We start from the raw sequence: 11,084 nt of genomic DNA on the forward strand, positions 1-11,084 counted from the left end.
AAATATCTTTCATGGATCAGTAGGATTAACACAGTAAAATGGCCATTCTAATGAAAATCAATCTACATAGTCATGGCAATACCCATAAAAATTCAAACAGAACACTTTAAAGACCTTGAAAGTACTATAATAAGCTTCATGTTTACAAACAAAAACAAGCAAACAAACTAACAAAACCCAGATAGCTAAAACAATCCTCTATACAGAAAAGAACTTCCGGAGGTTCCACCAACTCAGATGTCAAGCTTTACTACAGAGCTATAGTAATAAAATCCACCTAGTATTTGGATAAAAACAGACAAGTTTATCAATGTTATTGAATTAAAGACCCAGATGTAAATCCAAAAACACATGAAAAACTAATTTTTCATAAAGAAACCAGACCTATACAATGCAGGGGGCAGCATCTTCAACAAATATTGCTGGACTTACTAGGTTGCTCTGTGTAGAAGTATGCGAATAGATCCGTATCTATAACTCTGCACAAAACTCAAGTCCAGTTCCCACACACCCACCAACTGCCACCTCCCAACCTAAGAATTCATGTACACTGGGGCATCAAACCTTCACAGGACCAACGGCCTCATTTCCCATTGATGTCTGTCAAAAAATCCTCTGGTGCATATGGGGATGGAGTCATATGTCCCTCCATGAGTACTCCTTGTTTGGTGGTTTAGTCCCTGAGAGCTCTAGGAGTTCTGGTTGGTTGGTATTATTGTTCTTCCTATGGGGTTGCAAACCCCTTCAGCTCCTTCAGTCCTTTCTCTAACTCCTCCATATTGGACAACAAGGAGACCTCGTTCTCAATCCAATGGTTAGCTGTGAGCATCTCACTGTGCATTTGTCAGGCGCTGGCAGAGCCTCTCGGGAAACAGTTATATCAGGCTGCTATCAGCATGCACTTCTTGGCATCCACAGTAGTGTCTGAGTTTGCTAACTGTATATAGGATGGATTCCCAGATGGGGCAGTCTTTGGATGGCCTTTCTTTCACTCTCTATGTTGTCTCTGTATTTGCTCCTATGAATATTTTATTCCCCTTTCTGGGAATGACCGAACCACCCAAACTTTGGTTGTCCTTCATGAGCTTCATGTGATCTGTGAATTGGATCTTGGGTATTCCAAGCATATGGGTTAATATCTACTTATCAGTGACTGCATACCCTGTGTGCTCTTTTGTACCTGGGTTATATGAACCAGGATGGTATTTTCTAGTTCCATCAGTTTGCCTAAAGATTTCATGAAGTAATTTTTTTGGTCACTAGGTAGTATTTCTTTATGTAAATGTACCACATTTTCTGTTTCCATTTCTCTGTTGAGGTACATCTGGGTTGGGTTATTTCCAGCTTCTGCCTAATATAAATAAGGCTGCTGTGAACACAGCTTAGCATGTGACCTTGTTTTATGTTGAAACATCTTTTAGGTACATTTTCAGAAGTGATATACCAGGGTCCTCAGGTAATACTATGCCCGATTTTCTGAGGAGCCACCAGACTACCTTCCACAGTAGTTGTACCAGCTTGCAAAATCACCAAGAAAGGAGGAGTATTCCTCTTTCTCCACAATCTTGCCAGCATCTGATATCACCTGAGTTTTTTATCTTAGCTATTCTGACTAGTGTGAGGTAGAATCTCAGGGTAGTTTTGATTTGGATTTCTCTGATGACTAAGGATGTTGAACATTTCTTCAGGTGCTTCTCAGACATTCAATATTCCTCAGTTGAGAATTCTTTGTTTACCTCTGTACCCCATTTTTAATAGGGTTGTTTGATTCTCTGGAGTCTAATTTCTTGAGTTCTTAGTATGTAGTGAAGATTAACCACCTATTGGATGTAGGATTGGTAAAGAACTTTCCCTAATCTATTAGTTGCTGTTTTGTCCTGTTGACACTATCTTTTACCTTACAGAAGCTTTGCAATAATATGAGGTCCCGTTTGTCTATTCTTGATATCAAAGCATAAGCCATTTGTGTTCTAATCAGGAAATTTCCCCCGTGCCCATGGGTTCGAGGATCTTCCCTGATTTTTCTTCTATTACTTTCAGCGTACCTAGTTTTATGTGCTGATCCTTTACCCACTTGGACTTGAGCTTTTTACAAGGAAATGAGAACAGGTAAATTATATTTTTCTACATGCTGACCTCCAGTTGAATCAGCATCATTTGTTGAAATGTTCTTTTTTCCATTGTGTGGTTTTTGACCCTTTGTCACAGATCAAGTGACCATAAGTGTGTGGGTTCAATTCTGGGTCTTCAATTCTACTCCATTATTCAACCTGCATGTTTCTGTACCAATACCATACAGTTTTTTTTTTTTTTTTTTTTTTATCACTATTGCTCTGCAATACAGCTAGAAATGCGGGATGGTGTTGCCCCCAGAACTTTTTTATAGTTGACAATCATTTGTGATGTCCTGAGATTTGTTATTCCAAATGAATGTGAATATTGATCTTTCTAATTCTATAAATAATTGAGTTAGATTTTTTTGGAGATTGCATTGAATCTCTAAATTGCTTTCAGCAAGATTATCACTTTTACTATATTAATCCTGCCAATACATGAGGATGAAAGATCTTTCCATCTTCTGAGATCAGCTTCGATTTCTTTCTTCAGGGACTTGAAGTTCTTGTCATGCAGATCTTACACTTGCTTGGTTAGAGTCACACCAAGGTATTTTATATTATTTGTGACTATTGTGAAGGGTGTCATTTCCCTAATTTCATTCTCTTCCTGTTTATCTTTTGAGTAGAGGAAGGCTACTGATTGTTTGAGTCAATTTTTTATCCAGGCAATTTGCTGAATTTGTTTATCAGGTTTAGGAGTTGTCAGGTGGAATTTTTGGGATCACTTAAGTATACTATCATATCATTTGCAAATATTGATAGTTTGATTTCTTCCTTTCCAATTTATATCCCTTTGACTTCCTTTTGTTGTCTAATTAATCTGGCTGGCATTTTAAGTGCTATAGTGAATATGTAGAAAGACAGTGGGCAACCTTGTCTAGTCTCTGATTTTATTGGGATTGCTTCAAGATTCTCTCCATTTAGTTTAATGTTGGCTTGCAGTATATTGCTTTTACTATGTTTACATATGGGCCTTGAATTTCTCATCTTTTCATCTTTTATGATGATGGGGTGTTCTATTTAGTCAAATACTTTCTCAGCATCTAATGATATAATCATGTGTGTTTTTTTCCTTTGAGTTCTATTATATAATGAATTACACTGATGGATTCCCATATATTTAACCATCCCTGCATCCCTAGGATGAATCCTACTTGATCATGATTGATAATTGTTTTTGATGTGTTCCTGGATTGGTTTGCAATAATTTTATTGAGTATTTTTGCGTCAAAATTCATAAGGGAAATTGGTCTCAAGTTCTGATTCTTTGTTGGGTCTTTGTATAGTTTAGGTATAAGCACAATTAAGGCTTCATAGAACGAATTATGTAGTGTTCCTTCTGTTTATATTTTCTGGAATATTTTGAAAAGTATTGCTATTCGGTCTTCTTGGAATGTCTGATAGAATTCTGCACAAAAAACATCTGGTCCTAGGATCTTTTTTTGGTAGGGAAAGTTGTAATGACTGCTGCTCTCACATTAGGGGTTATAGGACTCTTTAGATAGTTTATCTGCTCCTTATTTAAATTTGGTACCTGGGATCTCTTTAGAAAATTGTCCATTTCATGCACATTTTCCAGTTTTGTTGAGTATAGGCTTTTCTAGTAGGATCTGATCATTTTTTGAATTTTCAACCTTTCTGTTGTTGTTTTGCTTCTCAGTTCTGATTTTGTTAATTTAGGTACTGTCTCTGTGCCCTCTGGTTAGTCTGGATAAGGGTTTATCTATCTTGTTGATTTTCTCAAAGAACCAGCTGCTGGTTTTCTTGATTGTATAGTTATTTTTGTTTCTAGTTGGTTGATTTCAACCCTGAGTTTGATTATTTTCTGCCTCTACTCCTCTTGGGTGTGTTCCCTTCCTTTTGTTCTAGAGTTTTCAGGTGTGCTGTCAAGCTGCTGGTGTATGATCTCTCTGATTTCTTTTGTAGGCACTTAGAGCTATGAGTTTTCGTCTTACCACTGCCTTCATTCAGTCCCACCAGTTTTGATATGATGTGCCTTCAATTACATTAAATTCTTAAAAGTCTTTAATTTCTTCATTTTTTCCTTGACCAAGTTATCATTCGGTACAGCATTGTTTAGCTTCCATGTTTATGTGGGCTTTCTCTTGTTTTTGTCCTTATTGAAGAACAGTCTTAGTCTGTGGTTATCTGATAGGAGGCATGGGATTATTTCAATCTTTTTGTATCAGTTTCAGCTTCTTTTTTGACCAGTTTTATGGCCAGTTTTGGAGAAGGTACCATGAGGTGCTGAGAAGAAAGTATATTCTCTTGTTTAGAATGAGATGTTCTATAAATATCTGTTAAATTTGTTTGGTTTATAACTTCTCTTAGTTTCACTGTGTATCTGTTTAGTTTCTGTTTCCATGATCTGTCCATTGATGAGAATGGGGTGTTGAAGTCTCCCACTATTATTGTGTGAGGTACAATGTGTGCTTTGAGCTTTAGTAAAGTATTTTTTATGAATGTGGATGCCCTTGCATTTGGAACATAAATATTCAGAATTGAGAGATTATATTAATAATTTTTTTCTTTGATCAGTATAAAGTATCCTTCCTTATTTTTTTTTAATGACATATGGTTGAAAGTTGATTTTATTCGATATTAGAATGACTGTGACAGCTTGTTTTTTGGAACCATTTGCTTGGAAAATTGTTTTCCAGCCTTTTACTCTGAGATACTTTCCGTTGTTCTCACTGAGGTACATTTCCTGTATTCAGCACAATTCTGAGTCCTGTTTACATATTCAGCCTCTCAGTTCATGGGTTTTAATTTGGGAATTGAATCCACTGGTGTTAACAGATGCAAAGGAAAAGTAATTGTTGCTTCCTGTTATTTTTTTTAGTTGTGATATTATGTTTGTGTGACTATCTTCTTTCAGTTTTGTTGAAAGAAGATTATTTTCTTGCTTTTTCTAGGCTGCAGTTTCCCTCTTTGTGTTGGAGTTTTCCGTTTATTATCCTTTGTAGGGCTGGATATGTGGAAAGATATTGTGTAAATTTGGTTTTATCATGGAATATCTTGGCTTCTCCATCTATGGTAATTGTGAGTTTTGCTGGGTATAGTAGCCTGCCCTTACATTTGTGTTCTTTTATTGTCTGTATGACATCTGTCCAGGATCTTCTGGCTTTTATAGTCCCTGGTGAGAAATCTGGTGTAACTATGATAGATCTGATTATATATGTTACTTGACCTTTTCCCTTTATTGCTTTTAATATTCTTTCTTTGTTTTGTGCATTTGGTATTTTGATTTATGTGACAGTAGAATTTCTTTTCTTGTACTGTCTATTTGGAGCTCTGTAGGCTTCATGTACATTTGGACATCTCTTTCTTTAGGTTAGAAAAGTTTTTCTAGTTAATCTTGGGCAGTGGTCTAAGGCAGATGAGTTCTATATGATGTTCCAAGGCCATGTTACCCTCTAAGGCTTTGCAGATATTCCTGGTCTGAGGTGCCACCTGTGGCACTCTGATGAGTTGACCCCACCCATCAACCCCCAACACACTCAGGAGAGTAGATCCTGCCCCTAACTTGCTGAAACACTCAGGAGAGCAGGTCCTACACATCCCATGGAAAGCAGTGAAACATACTACAGCTTCTACAATAAGACACTTAAAAATTATATCTTATTTTATTTTCCTTGGGGTGGGGAGGTTGCAAGGATACAGAAAATATACAAAGGATACATGGTGTGAAATTCCCAAAAATCAATAACAGTTTTAAAAGAAGTAAGGAATGACAATCCTTTAAAAAGCAAAGAAAGAGAGAAAGAAAGAAAGAAAGAAAGAAAGAAAGAGAGAGAGAGAGAAAGAAAGAAAGAAAGAAAGAAAGAAAGAAAGAAGAAAGAGAAAGAAAGAAAGAAGAAAGAGAAAGGAAGAAAGAAAGAAAGAGAAAAAGAAAGAAAGAGAAAAAGAAAGAAAGAAAGGAAGGAAGGAAGGAAGGAAAGAAAGAAAGAAAGAAAGAAAGAAAGAAAGAAAGAAAGAAAGAAAGAGAGAGAGAGAAAAAAAGGAAGGAAGGAAGGAAGGAAGGAAGGAAAGAAAGAAAGAAGGAAAGGAATGACAACCTGAAAAGTCAAGTGACCATATTGACATATGAAGAGCATTTCTAGGTAATAAGATGTAGTGATTTTAGTTCATAATATTTCACAAAGTTGTTCTTCTGGTATATTAAGTACATATGATGCTGAGTCACTGATGTAAAAGCAAAATGCCAAGCATGTTTTATCTTTGATTGATTGTTTTTCAATGCAAAATAATAAGCCAATCTTTTTTATAAGATCAGTCATTTTCAGCTAGGTAAAATTCTATGTTTGATCAACTTTCATATGGAGTTTCAGCTACATATAAAACACCTCATCAAGAAGTCATCACTGTACTCCTATGCTAGGTGGGAAACTCTTCCAAGGTGAAGAAGTCTAAGAGTCTAAGAGTCTGAATTAAGTGAAGAACTTGTATTCTTCATGAGAAAACAGAGGATAAAAGGCAGAGCATCAGGAAACTATGGTCAACCTTCTGAATGGCACAAATTAATTATAAGCTTTTAAACTGTTTAGAAATTATTGTTTGGTACTTTTAGAATCTTTACATTTATATTCATTTTCTGCAGCATGGGTATAGTACCTGAACACATTTTCACAACAAGAAAATAAATCAGAGATATACATTTCCCATTCTGAACATCATGGACACACAGTGGTGTTGGAGAGGACACTTACATTATTGTCCAACCAGAGTGCACGTGTCATCAGCAACCTTGTACTGAAATTCCAACTCAATCAGAAAAACTCCACAATGTCTATTTCTTGAGTATCTGGAAAACCATGCTGGGTTTAGCTCATGTTGAGTTCTCTGAGTCCTGTCCTCTCTATATAAATTCATACAATATCTGTTTCTGTGTGATGAAAATTTCACTTTACTGAGTAGATTAAGGGCTCATTGCTATCAGTTCATGTGCTAGAGTCTCCTCCATTCTGAATACTGATAATACTTCATTCATATAGAGGCAACAACTGTTATCATATATTCAAAAAGTTCTGGCTCTTAGGTTGTTTGTACCTTGGAATGTTGAAAATTTGTCATACACATTTTGGCTGATATGAATTTTTTTACTCCTGAATATAACTGATATGTGTGTGGACACACATGTGTTTGTCTTGGAGATCATATCATTATATACAATAAGTGTTTATCTAATTTTAAAAAAATACATAAAAGAGCAGTTGAGATATTGGGAAATGTCATTATATAGCACAGATTTAAAGGAGGGTAAGTCATCCAGGCAGTGACAAGGGAGATTACATTTCAGATTGTCCCCAAAGAGAGGTAAGAGAAAACCTTTGCAAAGGTTCAGTACATGTGGATTATTTTTTAGATATAAATCTGATATCACCACAGTAATGGAAAAAGTACATGATTAAATAGAAAAGACAAAAGTCCACATTTTTATTTAACCTCAGACCATGCACACTACGTCAAGATTCATAGCTCTGGTACCCATACATTGGCTCATCATGAGAAAACTTACCATCCCAGAAAATCTAACTTTAATATCCTCTCATGCATGGATATCAACTGGATAGTTACACATTTTTCATTACAAAGAACCAGCAGAGGACTGATTGCAGCACAGCTGTGGGCTACAAAAATCTGGACACAATAAAGAGATGGATTTCCCTGGAATATAGTTATTGAGTAGGACATGATACTGTCAAAAGTTGACATCACCAGGAAGAAGCTCATAAGCATTAGAATGGTCCAGAGGGCTCTTTGCTCTAGAGATGCTTTTGTAGAAAGGTTGCAATCTGAAGGCACTGGGACTGAGTCTTATTCCTTCACAAGAGAGTCACCATGTAGAAAGTCGAGAGGGCCATGATACCAATAAGGAAGACATTCCTGAAAACCAGCAGTGTAGAGAAGATGTGTTGTACTGAGGAACTCATGGGTGTAAAAGAGCAAAAATTTGTGATATATATAAGATTGACAGAGGTGAGATTTTGTGTGGCAGTAGCTGCTATTAAAATATGGCTGCTGATGGATGTATAGAAGATACTCAGTAAAATAAAGAAATATGAGAGCTGATGTGGTGAATTGTGTTTGAACTTATCTAAGTGAGAGCTTTGAGGGCAGAGGATGATGGCCTGGAAAACAATCAGAAGACAGGTGGCAAAAAACAGTCTCCAGAAAACCCTGTGCAAGAAAATGAATAGTTTATATGTGACATAATCCCATCCCCCTGAAGACATAAAAAAGTCTCCAGTTACATATGGTGCAAGTAACAGCATCACTAGGTGTACGAGGGCCATGATTCCAATGAGCAAGTCAGTGAGTCTGAGCCTGTGTCCACAAATAAATATAAAGGTGTGGAAGAGGCAAAGGCAGCTATTGGCTGAGATCCCAGTGCCTATCTCAGAGAAGGCATTTCTGATGTAAGCACTACAGTTTAGTTTATGCTCTTCATTCATATTTTACTGAGTAGAAGCACATAGTATCTCCCTAAAGAGAAAGCAAGAGACCCCTTTTTTACATATTGCCTTCTAGATCCAAAAAATTACCCTGAATGTGTACAGATGCATCCCTATTTATCATCAACAAGTTGAAATTCAGCTCTCTCTCATGCCATTCAGAGTCCATCCCTACTCTCACACATTTTCTAATCCTCCCCAACTATGGAAAGCTTAAGTTTTCCACTGTGAATCTCTATTAAATGTAAGTTTTGTTCCACAATAGAATTTTATACACTATAGAAAATATTTCCTTTCTTATTACCAATTATGTCCATCTATTTGGGCAATGCTTAACATGGTTTTGATTTGTATCATCTTCTTTGTCAAGCATGAGCTAGATCTTTATTTTCAGTGAAACAGAAGGAAGAAGATTGTGAGGAGATGACAGAAGGCAGCTATCATCCTTGCAGCTATCTTGAGCCATATACACTGACAAGAGGCTTGTTTACAATAGCCTACAACAGCTGAGCACACTCTGATAACATCTTGTTTTAGACACCCAGGATCTTCCCTTGGGCATGTGAGACTTAAAGGTGTGATTTAGAGCTGAGACTTAAGGGTGTGACTTAGAGGTCAGATTTAGAGACAAGGACTAAGGTCATGACTTAAAGGTGTGACTTAGAGGTGTGGCTTAGAAGTGAGACATATAAAAGGCCAGAGGAAGACATAAGAGTTGAATACAACTTGGAGTAGGAATTAGGCACTCGGAAGAGTACAACTTGGAGTTAATTATTAGGTATTAGGCACTTAGCACTTGGAGAAAGAACTTGGAACTTGGAGGTACTAGGGACTAAGATCTAGGGATTAGGAACTCAAGACTTGGGACTTGGAAAGAAGAAGAGAGACTGAAGAATAAACGGGATTGAATCAAACTCTGTCTGGTCTCCATTCCTGGCATCCATCCTCACTCTCTCTCTTGCTGAAACCCGACCCACAGACCAGAGCTGCTTGGGGCAATGCAGGCTAACAAGTTAGTCCCCAAGGCTTTTGGCAGGGTGGGTTCCAACATTGATAGAGTGGTCCTCAACATTTTTGCCCCCAAGCATGGGGCAGCTCGGCCCATAACAGAAGATGTCACAAAACAGAATGAGACTTTTCCTAGGAAAGAGTGCCCATGGAGTAGACACTCAGAATTATTTAATTTAGGCATTCTTTTTTATCTTTCTATTTAAGCCAGACCACATATTCTTATCATAGTTCCATTTAAAATGCTGATAAGTGTGAACTAAAGATTCATGCTCTTTCAGGTTATACCCATGCTCAGATTGGCCTGCACCCACAAACGGATACAAAAACACACAAACAACAGCAACAACAACACACAAACACACACACACACACACACCTGAGCACTCTGAGGTCAGGCTGGAGTCACATCCTCTAAAACATGTGAACACTCATGTGCCGGTTTCAGAGAGACCATAGGTGTGAAGCAAGATATGGTATATACAACAAATGAGGAAATGTTTCTTGTGTATCATGATCTCCATAGAAATGTCAGCCACTGGTCTTAGTATCACGCTGTTTCTGATGGTCTGCCTGGGGGAAATTAACACAGTCCTTTAAAAATCATTCAGCTGAAACAGAGAAGATCAAAATTACTAATCAGTAGAATGGTAGAGATGTCCATCTCCTGAGAGTTCTGGCAGAACTTTAGTCCTTTTCTTTGAATCCTCATTTGGAACCCCATATCTCAGTTGTTTTAAGATCTCTAGAAAAACAAACCAACCAGCCTCTGTGATAACAGCCCAGTCATCAGATCTGTTGTTTCCTTTTTCAACAATCAAGGAATGAGTATGTAACAGCTACAATTACACTTGATCCAGAACTATTCAACACAAAATAAAAAGAGATTGAGACAGTTTCTATTGTCAGAGAAATTGAAATCAATTTTATGTCAATGAGTAGAAGACATGAGAAAGGGTTACTTACACCTAACTAGTGCTTCTTTTGGAAGTTGAATATTTGTCTTTATAACAGAGAGTTGAAAATTTATGCATGTTAACTGAGTACTCAGAGATCTAGGGACCACACAGCCATGGTGCTCTTGGGAACAATTTCTAATAAGCTGAACAAAGGCTGAGGCTTGGTACAATTTTCCAATGTCTGAATTTGGGTTAAGAATAAAAAGCATTCATGAGTGAACACTGGTAGATCTATTCCAAGTCATATGCAGTTGTGGGATGATCTTTGGAATCTGGTACCCTGGTCTTGTATTTTGATGCTAATTTTGTTTACCTTGGAGAGGCTGGTGAAGAGGAGTGAATTAGTATACAGCTGACTTCTTGGAAAACTTCTGCCCACCTTAATTTGTAAAATAAATGCTAGAGCATGTGATTGGGCAGTAGAAAGGGAGGTGAAGTAAAAAAGTTTAGGAAAGAGGGAGAGGGAGACAAAGAAGAAGAGGAGGAGAGGAGGCAAGATGGCAGAGATGTATGTGTCTCTGGCAGTCTCAAGTATCATATCAAAA

The 11,084-nt window shown here is 37.2% G+C and overlaps 1 pseudogene; it reads right to left on the minus strand.

Moving 5' to 3' along the window:
* Window positions 1-7,631: 7,631 nt before the first annotated feature.
* LOC117714738 (vomeronasal type-1 receptor 52-like) lies at window positions 7,632-8,572 on the minus strand (annotated as a pseudogene).
* Window positions 8,573-11,084: the final 2,512 nt, after the last annotated feature.

The sequence above is a fragment of the Arvicanthis niloticus genome, chromosome 9 (assembly GCF_011762505.2).
Source record: "Arvicanthis niloticus isolate mArvNil1 chromosome 9, mArvNil1.pat.X, whole genome shotgun sequence".
Lineage (NCBI taxonomy): Eukaryota > Metazoa > Chordata > Mammalia > Rodentia > Muridae > Arvicanthis > Arvicanthis niloticus.